This window comes from Varanus komodoensis, unplaced genomic scaffold (assembly GCF_004798865.1).
Source record: "Varanus komodoensis strain SLA01 unplaced genomic scaffold, ASM479886v1 scaffold8, whole genome shotgun sequence".
NCBI classification, from domain to species: domain Eukaryota; kingdom Metazoa; phylum Chordata; class Lepidosauria; order Squamata; family Varanidae; genus Varanus; species Varanus komodoensis.
This window is the reverse complement of record NW_025336481.1, coordinates 23267992-23280036: the sequence shown is the minus strand read 5'-3', so window position 1 is coordinate 23280036 and position 12045 is coordinate 23267992. Positions and strand designations below refer to the sequence as shown.

General features: G+C 42.5%; 1 non-coding gene across 1 annotated transcript; it reads left to right on the top strand.

Annotated features, from left to right (window-relative positions):
- The first annotated feature begins 139 nt into the window (after window positions 1-139).
- Window positions 140-211, top strand: TRNAD-GUC. Its single transcript has one exon. It is a non-coding gene; the product is annotated as a tRNA-Asp (tRNA).
- Window positions 212-12045: the final 11834 nt, after the last annotated feature.

Below are 12045 nucleotides of genomic sequence, written 5' to 3'. Positions count from 1 at the left end.
CTCCCATGATTCACGGCAGAAGAGACCGTGCGGTGACTTCTGAGGGGATTGGGCAACTAACCTATTAACCTATTTACATACCGCGAATCCTCATCAGGAAGAATAGAAATTGATAGAGCAAGACCCCTGTAACGGTAAATCCTCGTTAGTATAGTGGTGAGTATCCCCGCCTGTCACGCGGGAGACCGGGGTTCGATTCCCCGACGGGGAGATACTTCGTGGTTTTATTATTTAAACCTGCAAAGAAAACACTAATAAGTTATCACAACCGGCAAAAGTCTACACCCACTGTTTGCAGATACAGTTATTTCCTCTTATAGAAACAGGGTCAATTCTTAGGTGTTCACAGCAACTGATAGTAATTTAAAGTTAAAAGAATACTTACTTCTTTTAAAATCCATTATTTATGAACCTATCTATGCAATGCCAGAAAGTGGGGCTGATTCAGACATGCATGTACACTATGATTGCAACCTTGGACTCAATTCATATTTCAGATTTATCAGTACAAACATTTTAGGACACAATCCTATGAGTGTTTAGACAGAAATAGTCCTACAATCCCCAGCATTCTCCAACCAAGAATGCTAGGAATTTTACTTTTTTTCTGTCTAAACATGCATGGGATTAAAAAGGTGCCACCCTGATTAGTCAAATAGGATTTTAAAAAAATTATCATTGTAAGGAAAATCAGTAGTGAATTGACTGACTGCAAAGTAATTTCCAAACTCTGTAAACCAATAACTGATGCCAACTGTTGACTTTGCCTGGGCTGACCACCATTGGAATGGTTCAGGAGGTTTGCATATAGAACTGTGGTTTTTCCCCTACAATAAATTGTTGGAGTTGGCCCATTCTCCTGTGCTGGTACCATTTCGACATTTCGGAAGTCACTGTAGGAAAAGACTGCCTGAACTGGCATCTGCTGCTGCTTCCTAAGTCCAGGCTGAAGGCAGATGTGGAAACCTGTTCTTTCTTCAATGTTACTAGCCAGTCAAAGGCATGCTTGCTCAGGAATATCAAAGTCAATAAATAAGAAATGATCCCAACACCTCTTTGCTCCCAAAATAGCTTGATCTACCAAATGAATGCTCCTTAAATTAACTTTGGAAACTATTTTTTAAAATGCTTTGCCCTCCTTGGCAATTGACAAAATAAGCATCATACTGAATCAGACCAAGAGCCGATCTCGTTCAGCATTCTGTTCTCGTGGTGGCCAACCAACTGCCCACAGGAAACCCACAAACAGGACTTGGGTGCAGCAACCCCTGCCCACCCATGTTTCCCGGTATTTGGTTGCTTGCTTAATCTTGTTTTCTCAACTGTAGGCTGCTCATTGAAAATGATGCAATTTCTGTGATAAAACTCACTAAATTTGAAACCCATCTCTTGTTTTTCAGGTTACAGTGCTGGCTCCTGAAATGGTTTCTCATTTTTATGTTCTTGTGATGCTTGTGTGATACCGAATCTGGCTGATCCTTTACATTAAAATACTGGTTTTTTAAAGTATATGCTATCCCAAGTTCAGGCAGATGTGCATATTTTAGGTGTTATCAGATTCCTATTTGTTTTTAAACATCTATCCCATTACCCCTGTGAAGGGATGTGGAAACTTAATGGTTGTTATTAGAGTGCCTAAGCCATGCAAAGCAGGTGCTGTGGTTGATTTCATTAGACTGTTTTTCCAGATGGGGTGACTGATACCCCTGATGTTCTTTCTTTTGCCCACTGAATCTTACACAGGGACCTATTTAAATATTCATTGGAAGGTACAAGACGACTCCACAATCATTGGGACTTTTTCTCTTTTTCATGCAGTTATGATTTCTCACATGGGTACTTCACACAACACTGTCATCCTGCATGGTAATAGAATTCTGCACACCCGTGTAAGAACAAAAGCATTCTTATGGTCCATCTACTCCAGCATTGTGTTCATGTGGTGACCAACCAGGTGTATGTGAGAAACCCAGAAGCTGGACATGAGTGCAGCTGTAGCCTCCTGTGGAATGGGTCCTACTCATGCCAAAGGGTACTGCATAGAATTTTTTTTAAAACCCTGCATGTGAGGTTGCACACACAGTGATGTGCACAGTATTAGACACCTGCTGGACCAATGACTGGGCAAGTCTGTTTTAATACTGGCAATCACCTGTTTGGAGGAGTGGAATCCAAGCTATCTTTTCCTGGCTTCCCCCTCTAAAAGCTGACAATCTTGACTGTTACCTGGTAAGTGGATGTGTGTTCACCATGCCCAAGCCATTTCAGGGTGCAAGGATCTGTGGATCAGGCCCTTGCTAATAACAACAAACCATATTGTTATGAATTCTCTCATGGCAGCTCAAATGTTAAAATTTGGGACTAATGGGTTTTTACCAGTAATTTTGTAAGACTAGGAAGAAGTGTTACAAAGGATACTTCTAAAAAAAACCCCTGAAATGACTTTTACTCAGTTTAGGAATAGAAAATAACTAGAGCCCAATCCTATGGCTACTAGGCAACATCTAGATATTATTTATTCAGAGTCCCAGTTCCAACTTTGGAAACTCACTCCAAGGTTGAAGCAGAGACTCTGAACTCCAAGTGCCCTGTTTCCAACTTTTCAGTGACATGGAAAGAACCACACTGGCCGCAGAGATGGACTTTTGTTGGCAAAGTTGGGGCAGAAAGAGAGAAGACAGGCATGGTTATCATGCGAAGTATCCTGGCAGCTCCTCAGCCACCTTTCCTCATGCTCTGGGACCAAATATTTATACAGTCAAAACTGGCTTTCTAAGTGTTTTGCCCATAATCTTCCAAGATCATTACAGATAGGTTCATTGGATTGCTCCGCCCATGCAATTCAGGTATCTTTTGAAATGAGTTACACTTGAATAATGATATGTTGCTATCTTTCTGTTTAAAATACAAATAACATCAGCAAACTTAGAGAAAAAAGGCAGTAAGAAAATAGATTGTGAAGCAAGATTTTTCCCATCTTATTCTTTAAAAAAATTATATTTAAGGGAATAAAATAAGGCAAACTTTCAGGGGGAATTGAAATGAATGCATTCATTTCCTTTCACTGAGCTCTGAAACCATAAAATCATATATCAAAAAATGAATGACGGGAAATCCAGTAAAATTTTAGTTTTTTATTACCAGAAATATCAAAGGAGTCAGAAACTGTCGCAAGGTCTTCTAACAGAGGAAAACATTAATTCCCCTTTTTTCATGATATTGGCACAAATCAGGAATTGCTCCAGTTAAAAGCAGGATCCTCTGTGCTACAATAAAGCTGCCTAGTTTGGGTTTAGCATCAAACCCACTGGACCGATTTTCTAAGACAGTTAAAAATTACTTCTGTGCTGCAACTAGAATCTAGTAACTTGAAAAGTACAGTCATAATGGCTACTTGCGCTGTAATTGAAAAATCATATGGGTAGACTGATAGAACTAAACCTTTAATGTTAATATATTCCTAGCTGCATTCTGCTAATTTATTTATTTATTCTGCTGCTTGTTTACCTTGTTACACAGGTGGCTTCAACCAGTTAAGCACTATTTTTAAGGCAGACAGATTTTCCTGCTTTTATTCCTATCACTTTCTTCACTGGTGAGATCTAGACGATGTGAACTGACTATCACAGGAAGTGAGAAGCACTGCATGGGTTGACGTGTTAGCTTAACTTCTGCAAGGTCTGAGCTCTTGTGCAAGCTTGTTAAAATAAACCCAATCAGCTTTGTGAAACACTAGTTGAATGTCAGTAAGCGACCTATTATTTGTATCCTAACTTTCAGTGAAACTCATTAGCAAGTGCTTAGAAGAAAAATAAAACTCATTTCTGCAGGAAATCAGTGTGAACTGATAATATGCATAAAAGTTAGTGTACCTAGAAGACTAAGTCCTTAGTACATACGGCCAGAAAGGGAGGCCATAGTCTAAGGCACCTTCCCTCATCCAGAGCCGCCCCCCCCCCCAGATGTGCTGGATTAGCATTCCCAGGACACATGGCACACACACAGTCCAACAGATGTGGAGAGGCCCTGGACAGGGAAGACTGGTCTAAGGATGTCACCTGAACAGCAGAATTTCCTGTCACTGCTGATTTTCTCATGGTTGTTTTTTCCAGCCACAGCTTGGGGAAATATTTGCATGTGGTCCAGGAGAGAGGAGAGCCATTTGGCAAGATGCACTTACTCATCACTGGTACATGCACAACAGCACTCTCACCCTTCCTTTTTGCAAGACTTTCTAACGATTTCTTTTGCAACACTGGGCTCCAGCTCCCCCGTCACCGCCCCCCGCCCACACACACACTCCTGAGCCATTCACTTCCATTACCTGAGAAGCGGGGTGTGTTTCTTCAACAAGCAAGCATTATGATGAAAATGCTGAGGCAATATTATTAATGTCTCTGTGGTGAATATCGCATGGAGCACTTATTCCCCAACACAACCCTGGTGTGTGCCTCCCCATAAAACAATGAAGATGTTTCCAGGAAGAAAGAATCTGGAGGTTTCTATCCAACAGCAACAGCGTAATGTATATGGACTTTGTACTGTGCCTTATTTATTAAAGTGACAGAAAATTGCGTGTGCTTCTTTGCTGGAGTGTATTAATTATCACAAACATTGGCGCCATTGAAGGAACAGAGCAAAACATTTCAGTGCTAATGTACTACAATGCAGACTTTCCAGCATCTGAAATATGTCTCAGGAAGTAGGTGGACTGGCAGGCAGACATTTAATTGCCACAGTGGAGCTGTTGTGCCAGACAGGCATCACGTGGCCTGCCTGTCAAACCAGATGCCAAAGACCATTTTAATTAAAAACTAGGGGCAACCCCCATCTCTGATGAAACTGTAAATGGATTCCAGAAAGAGTTCATAAGGCATAGAAAGTGGGATTCATTAAATCAGATCTACTAAGTTTGCTTTATGAGATTTCGTTATCCATTAAAGAAAGTGTGTGTGTGTGTGTGTGTGTGCGCGCGCGCGCGCGCGCGCGCGCGCTTGCCCCAGGTAGGACTGTATCCAGACAGAAGCAATGCATTCCACTTGTAAAACATTCAAGAATATTCTCCCAATGAGGTCACTTTGACTGGCCAAACATTCTAACACCTCCTTTTTGAGAAAATAAATTGGCTCCTGCAATGGAACAGCTAGCTCACCTTTTTTTACTGTCAGCACCAAGTGACTTTAAAAAAATTAATTAAACATTCAGGGTGCAATCCTATGGCTGCCAGATGCTGTCCAGCCAGATGCAGGTGAGTCCCAGCTCCTACCCTGCAAACACATTCTGAGGTCAGGCTTCGCAGCGCTTTCTGCCCACCTTCAAAGCTGATGTAGTTCTTTCTGCAGCAACTGTGGCTCTGGGTCAGAAGACCAACCCTGGAGCTGGAGTTTGGCAGACAGGTGGGGGCAGGTAGAGGAGGAGTGAGGATCAACAGATATATGATGTGCTGTAATGGCATCTCATCCTGTCCTTTTCACAAACCAGGGATAAGTTTAGACAGCCAAAACCAGCCATCTAAGTCTTTTCCAAGGTAGAAGTGTGAAGGTGACTTTCACCTCCATGCTGCCCCCGCGCTCGACAGGATGCTCATAAACCTCTGAGTTCAAAAGGTTATGGACAGCCACACTGCATGGTACTCTTTAAAAAAAACCAGTCATCTAACACCTAGAGGAATTAATATTTGCACCTCAAATTAACATCTATAAGACTCTCTTCCTTTATTATAATCCATAAGGTCAACCACAGCACCTTCTGGACTGCAGCACCATCCATCCACATGCCAAAGGCATGTAAAGGGAAGATGTTAAGGGCTATCACTTAATATCAAGAATGTGCAATGGCTCTGATGTTCTGCTGGAAGAGTGCGGCTGCTGCACATTTGGCAAACATGGGAAGCACCCTTCATGTGTACCAATGCATGAAAGTGGAGCTCTTCCATACAAGAGGGATCCCTGGGTACTGGATGGGAGTGAACTGGCAGGTGCAGTTGGGTTGAAATATGATAGGACAGTCATGTGCTCACTTCTATATCTCCAGTAAAAAAAAGTCCATTTTCTTGATTGCCCTCAGCAGCCCCACTTTTCAAATGACCTTCTCTGCATGACTTTTTTCCACCTCCAGTTCTCTTGCTCTATGTAATTCTGGGTGCTGAATGGTTTACATGCACTTCTTTATACAGCTGGACACAAACTGTGGCAACAAAAAGAAGAAATATTTAGAAATGTAACATTTTGACTCAGACAGAAAGATAAATTATGGTTTATAAATTTCAGACATGTGCACTCTTGCTTCCTCTGGTATAGTTGCAAGAAGGAGATTGAAAGCTTCCACACCCAATCAATCACAGTTCAGAACCCTGAAGTATGATTCAATTTAACTATGGTTTATTGTAACAAGCCAGTTACACAATGTTTGAAGTTGGCTCGTTTCAGTAACTTGTTGCTAACCACAGTTTGGCCTGGTTTGAATATAACACTAAACTGTGGTTAGTCAAAAGCAGAAGGAACAATTTCTGATCTGCTCTTTACTGCTGTATGAGAGAATGAATGCATAAGCTTGCCCACCTCCTTTCAAATAATATTAAACCATTGTGTCCAAAAGAGACCTCTATGGATATCCCCAGAACAGTCCCCATAATGATGCAAGACAATTGTTTGAGATGGCTTTATTTTCCAGCTTCAGACAAGTATGATGTAATTTTAAAGATTTCATACTGGAGGCAGTGGTCAGGGGCTGGATATTAAAAATGGCCGTGGAATGCATCCACCATATTAACCCGTGATTTTGTGCCAATACAAGAGAACAGCTGCATTTTGTTGCTGCTAGTGTTAAACAATTGCAGGCAAGAATTCTTTGCCAACCTACTGCAAACCAAACATTTCCAGTACAATATTATTAATATTCAATTTCTATTAAGAATCATTACTTTCGTATACACCATTAGACAGAAGTTTCTGAGATGGGAGCCCTTCACCTACCCAAAAATGCACCAACAAGAGCCAAGTCAGGTGGATAGAACATCAGAAATGTTTTTAGTCGCCCTCTCACTTAAAAATCATTTTATTTATTTATTTATATTGTGATTTATATCCTGCCTTTTTCCTACAAAGGGCTCAAGGCAGCTTACATCTCCTACTCCATCTTATCCCCACAACAACAACCCTGTGAGGTAGGTTGGGCTGAGAGTCTGTGACTGGCCCAAAGTCCATGGCTGAGCGGGGACTAGAACCCAGATCCTCTGAGTCCCAGTCCCATGCTCTTAACCACTACACCACACTGGCTCTCTCAGCCTCTTAAGCTGACTTTGCTGTGGCTGGGAGGGGCCACAAAGCGGTATGTGGATCTAGGGCAGGTAAGGGAAACTAGTAGACCTCCAGATACTTTGGCCTGTAACTCCCATCAGATCCAGCCAGGATAGCCACTGGTGAGGCATGATCAGAGTTACAGGCCAAAGCAACTGTGGGGCTGCAAGTTGTGACTCTTCATCTAAAGGAGCTGCATCCTCCTCTCCTTCCCTCACTGCCCACCATGACACCTCCTTCACCCTCTTCTGAAGTTACTGTTGCAGTGCTGGAAGTCGGGACACCACAGAGCTTTCTGCAGTGGCTGAGAGGAGTGGAGAGCAGAGAAGCTCACCACTTGGTTTCCTTTCCCTGAAGCTGTAGCTTTGTCTAGGGCCTTAACTGAGGGGGGGGGGGGGCATAGGGATGTTGGAGATGTCTGCAACAGACTCGATCGAGTTTAAATATCTAAGAATCAGACCTATGGATGGATTCTGCAGTAGACCAGCTTTTTCCCAAGTTGTGTGGATTCTGTGGACTTACAGACCATTTTAAGTACTAGTATTATTCTTGGCACTAGCGGTAGTATATATGTAGCCAGCCTTTCTTCCTCTTTGAAAGAACCAAAGGGAGCTTATGCAGTTTTCTTCCTCTCCTTCCTATTCTCACAGCAACAGCCCTATGAGGTAGGCTGGGCTGAGAGGTTGTGACTGACCTGAAGTCACTTGGCAAACTTCATGCTTGAGTGAGGAGTAGAACCTGGATCTCCCATCAGTCCAATACTCTAACCACTCCACCACACAGGCTTTCAATGTATTTTATATGTAAGGTTATGCATATACACATGTAATACACAAAATTAAAAACACTGACCCTAAAATGAGCATTTCCCCAATGGACTAAAGCATAAAAGAATGCTTTGGGGTTTGTGATTTTTTTGGGGGGCGGGGTCATTTTGTCAGGAATAAAGCCATGTACAACTCTGAAGTTGTACAAATGCATATGAAAGCACAATCAGATTCTGTCAATGAGCAGCTGACAGGATGAAAGGTACCTGACAGTCCATGAAACAGAAACATAGAACAGATTTTATAACATCTGTACACCCCTACTATGGGGAACAATCTCCATAATACTGCATTGTTTACTTTTAAAGGAATGTTGATGCCTTAACCTCCAAAAAGGGTCTTCACAGGCTGGTGAATCCCTAACAGACATTACTTAAATTCTAAGTATGCATAACTGGTTTCATAATTACATAGAACATGCTAACGGGCTACTTGTAATAAATTGTTTCTATTTACTCTTGATACATCAGTGCTGTTCAGGTTTGAACAGGGCTTCTGTTAAACAGAACGTGCAAGTCTTAGGCTTAATCTGAGTGGCTTTATGTTTTACATATGACACAGTTTGAGAACCAGAGAAAACGATGTTGATGATTCCTACTCTTACTTATTTGACGCTGTGAACAATTCTGTACTTTCAGCATTGTTTATATGTTCTTTTGTGCATTGCAACTTGGAACTTCACGTACATGGTTGTTTAGTGAGGCCAGTTTGCGCCTGGAGAGGCACCCCTCCCTAAGGAAGCTATGACAGAAGGTCTGTGCAAATGTGCTTCCTCTTCCTTTTACTCCCTAACTTTAAGGTCAGAGGATCTGGAAAATCCTCCTCCACCCTGTGATTTGATCTGATGATTGCAATAGTGCCACTGTTCCTCTGACTCCCCAGCCCCCTCCACTCCACTTCCCTTCTCCACCCTTTCCTCTCCTACGCTGGTTGTTAACTCCTTAAATGACTGATTTTAGCACTCCATATGGATGAACTGAGAGAGGAGGTGGGCAAGCAAAATATCACATATGGACCATGCAGTTGAATGGCTTTTAAGCAATGCTGGATTAAATGTCAGGGCCCCATTTACATTTCCAATGGACATGCTCAGTTTTCTCTTTTGTGTGCACAAAGGCAGTCAACCACAGAGAAACATGCTAAAATCTAACAGCTTTAAGGAAGAAACGCTTGGCATAAGCTGAAAGGTATGGCTAGAAAGGTGAGGGATTCCCACCCATCTTCTTTCTTGTACACAGGCATTCTCTTTCCTGGACAGAGTTCTCCACACATCACAAGTGATGATATTCAGCAAGGAGTATGTGGCGACATTTTAAAAATTGTATTTGTAAGGACGGGGCCTGAGAAAACCTAAGATTGCTAGTGCTGCCTACACTTTAACATGCTGCAATAGAATGGTTACAAATTCTGAGTCTGTTTTAACCTAGGTTTATATATCTGTTTTGATATTTTGTGATGCTTTTCAGGTAAGGAAAGGCCCCTCAGAGCAGCTTGCAGAAAGAACATGAAAACAGTTAAAAAACACACACACAAAATGTACTACAAATGGTTGTAGTAAAGCAGCAGTAGAAAATGATGCTGTTGCCCTGCTTCCTGCCCTATTCATGCAGTAGACTTTTTGTAAGGAAGTAGCAAACCAACACATGTGGAGAGCATCAGATTGAGGAAGGCTTCCCATATTTGAAGGGCTGTCTTGTCCGGTTCTGGTTTGAAGAACCATAAGAACTGTTGCTCATCAACTGTTAAGACTTGGACATCAAACTGACTAGACAGGCACATAGGTCGCAGCCTACACTGGACTGAGATGCACTGCATTTCTATTTTAATTGTAGTTGTTATTTATAATTTTGCATCTATTACCCATAAATTATCATACAGAAATAGTATGCAAACCAGCACCCTCTTTTTCCCTCTCACTGTGGCAATTCATAAGTGGCCAGCCTGGTCTCCACTAGGCTTGACACAGCACTAAGTCCTGCTGTGCCCCTCAGACACCAATTCTTTCTTTCCTGTGTGGCCCCACTATCAAGGAGGTGCCTGGGGCAGACTCGGCTGTGTGGCAGAGCTTTTTCCACTCCCTATGCAGTGCAAAGGATCAATCACATTCATTAGTCTTTAAGATGCCACAAGGCTCTTTGTTGTTCATTTCCCTCCTGTGATTGGTGTTTATCATTGCTTTGCTATGATGGGATAAGGAATCGACTCATATGGATTTCTTAAAGGTTCAGTGCATGATAGGGTGGCCATGCTTTTGGCAGTGATGACTATTTGTCAATGCATCTATTCTGTGTAATATTTAATGCATCCTTCCCAAACCTGGTCTCCTCTAGATGTACATTACAGCAACTCCTTGCATTTCCAAACAGCTTAGCATGCAGGGAGCCGTGCTGGGACTTGGACAAGACATTCTCACTGGGCCCCTCCTTCAGTGACTCTGTCTTCTCACTGTCCTTGTCACCAGCCACTACCGCTCCTCACTGTCTTTCTCCTCATTGCTACCCCTTGCTTCCTTGACAGGCAGAGAGCCAATGTGCAAGTAGCCAGTGGCACCTCCTGCTTCTCTTCTCATCATCCCTCTGTCTGGGCCAGAGCATGAGGCAGGTGAATGTGCAGGTTGCAGTGGAACCACCCCAGAAGTTCTAAGCAGAGGGTTCCTCTGGAGGTCTGGGCCCTTGGCAGGTGGCCAGCTATGCCTACCTATGCCCTATCCCTGGGTGAAAGTTGAAGTCCAACACACCTCGAGGACATCAAGTTGGGTGAGGCTGAGTTGGTATGCCAGTTTATTTGGCTTTTGTTAAATAGAAAAATGAGAGACAATTAGGTTTCTAACAAATTGATGGGATTGTTTTGCTCTCTTTTAGCTATTTAAAATGTAACACTCTATTATGTTGGTTTTGTTTTTGTTTTTACAAATATGTCAGCAATGTCATGTGAGTTTAGTCACTGATTCCAACATGTAGCAAATATTTCACTCCACGTGAATGGCTCAAACCACTTCCTACTAAACTGCAATAATACACGGATAGAACGACTTTCTCTTTCCATGCTGTCCGGCTGCTGCAATAGTTGTATTTGCATGGAAAAGCCAAAAGCGAATCTGCCAAACTCACAAGGCACCTTCTACTTCCCCTGGTGTTACTGCAAGGATGTACAATGTGCCGTGTGGACACCTGGCTTGTGCTGCCCCAAAGCCGCACTGATCTGCCCTGCTAGTTATTTCCAAGAAAGGGCTCCTGTTGCCAGGCTACTGTTTTGGATCTCAGCTTGCAGGGAATTTGATTGCCAACCACAGAAAGGAGACGGTTGCTGCTTTGCCCTGGAAATTATGGAACCAACCGCTATAGCACAAAATGACGACGATATCAGCAAGACAACAGGAGAGGGAGCTCTTGCCGCATTAGTCAAAAGAAAGGAGATGCTGTCTGCTGCTTGCGAAGTTTGCTGCTTACCCAATAAGCACAATATAACTGGAACTCACTTTTCGTATTATTATCAACAGGAAAAATGCTTCTTTCTCCTCAAAATACTCCCCAGCTAGCCTCTTTCTCTAATTTACTCAGCATATGGCTCAATCCATATTCTGGATAAAAGTGATGAAGGAAAAGTGCGTAACGTGAAGAATAATCAAGCTAACAATGCAATCCCATGCATGCCTCATCAGAAAAAAGCTGCACTGAGTACAGTGATATATACTCTCAAGGAAGTGAGTGCAGGATTCCAGCCTGTGACTATCCTGAATCTTTCCTTAGTGGTGAGGGTGACGTTTGTCCAGTTCCTGTGTCTTTTTGCCTTGCTTTCAGTCTCTTGGGCATAGTCAATGCAGATTTCAAAATACGTTGCCCTGCTGCCATTATACAATGTCTTCAACATATTCTGAGTCACTGCCTGTCACCACGGAATGTGTACCAAATGTTGCTGTT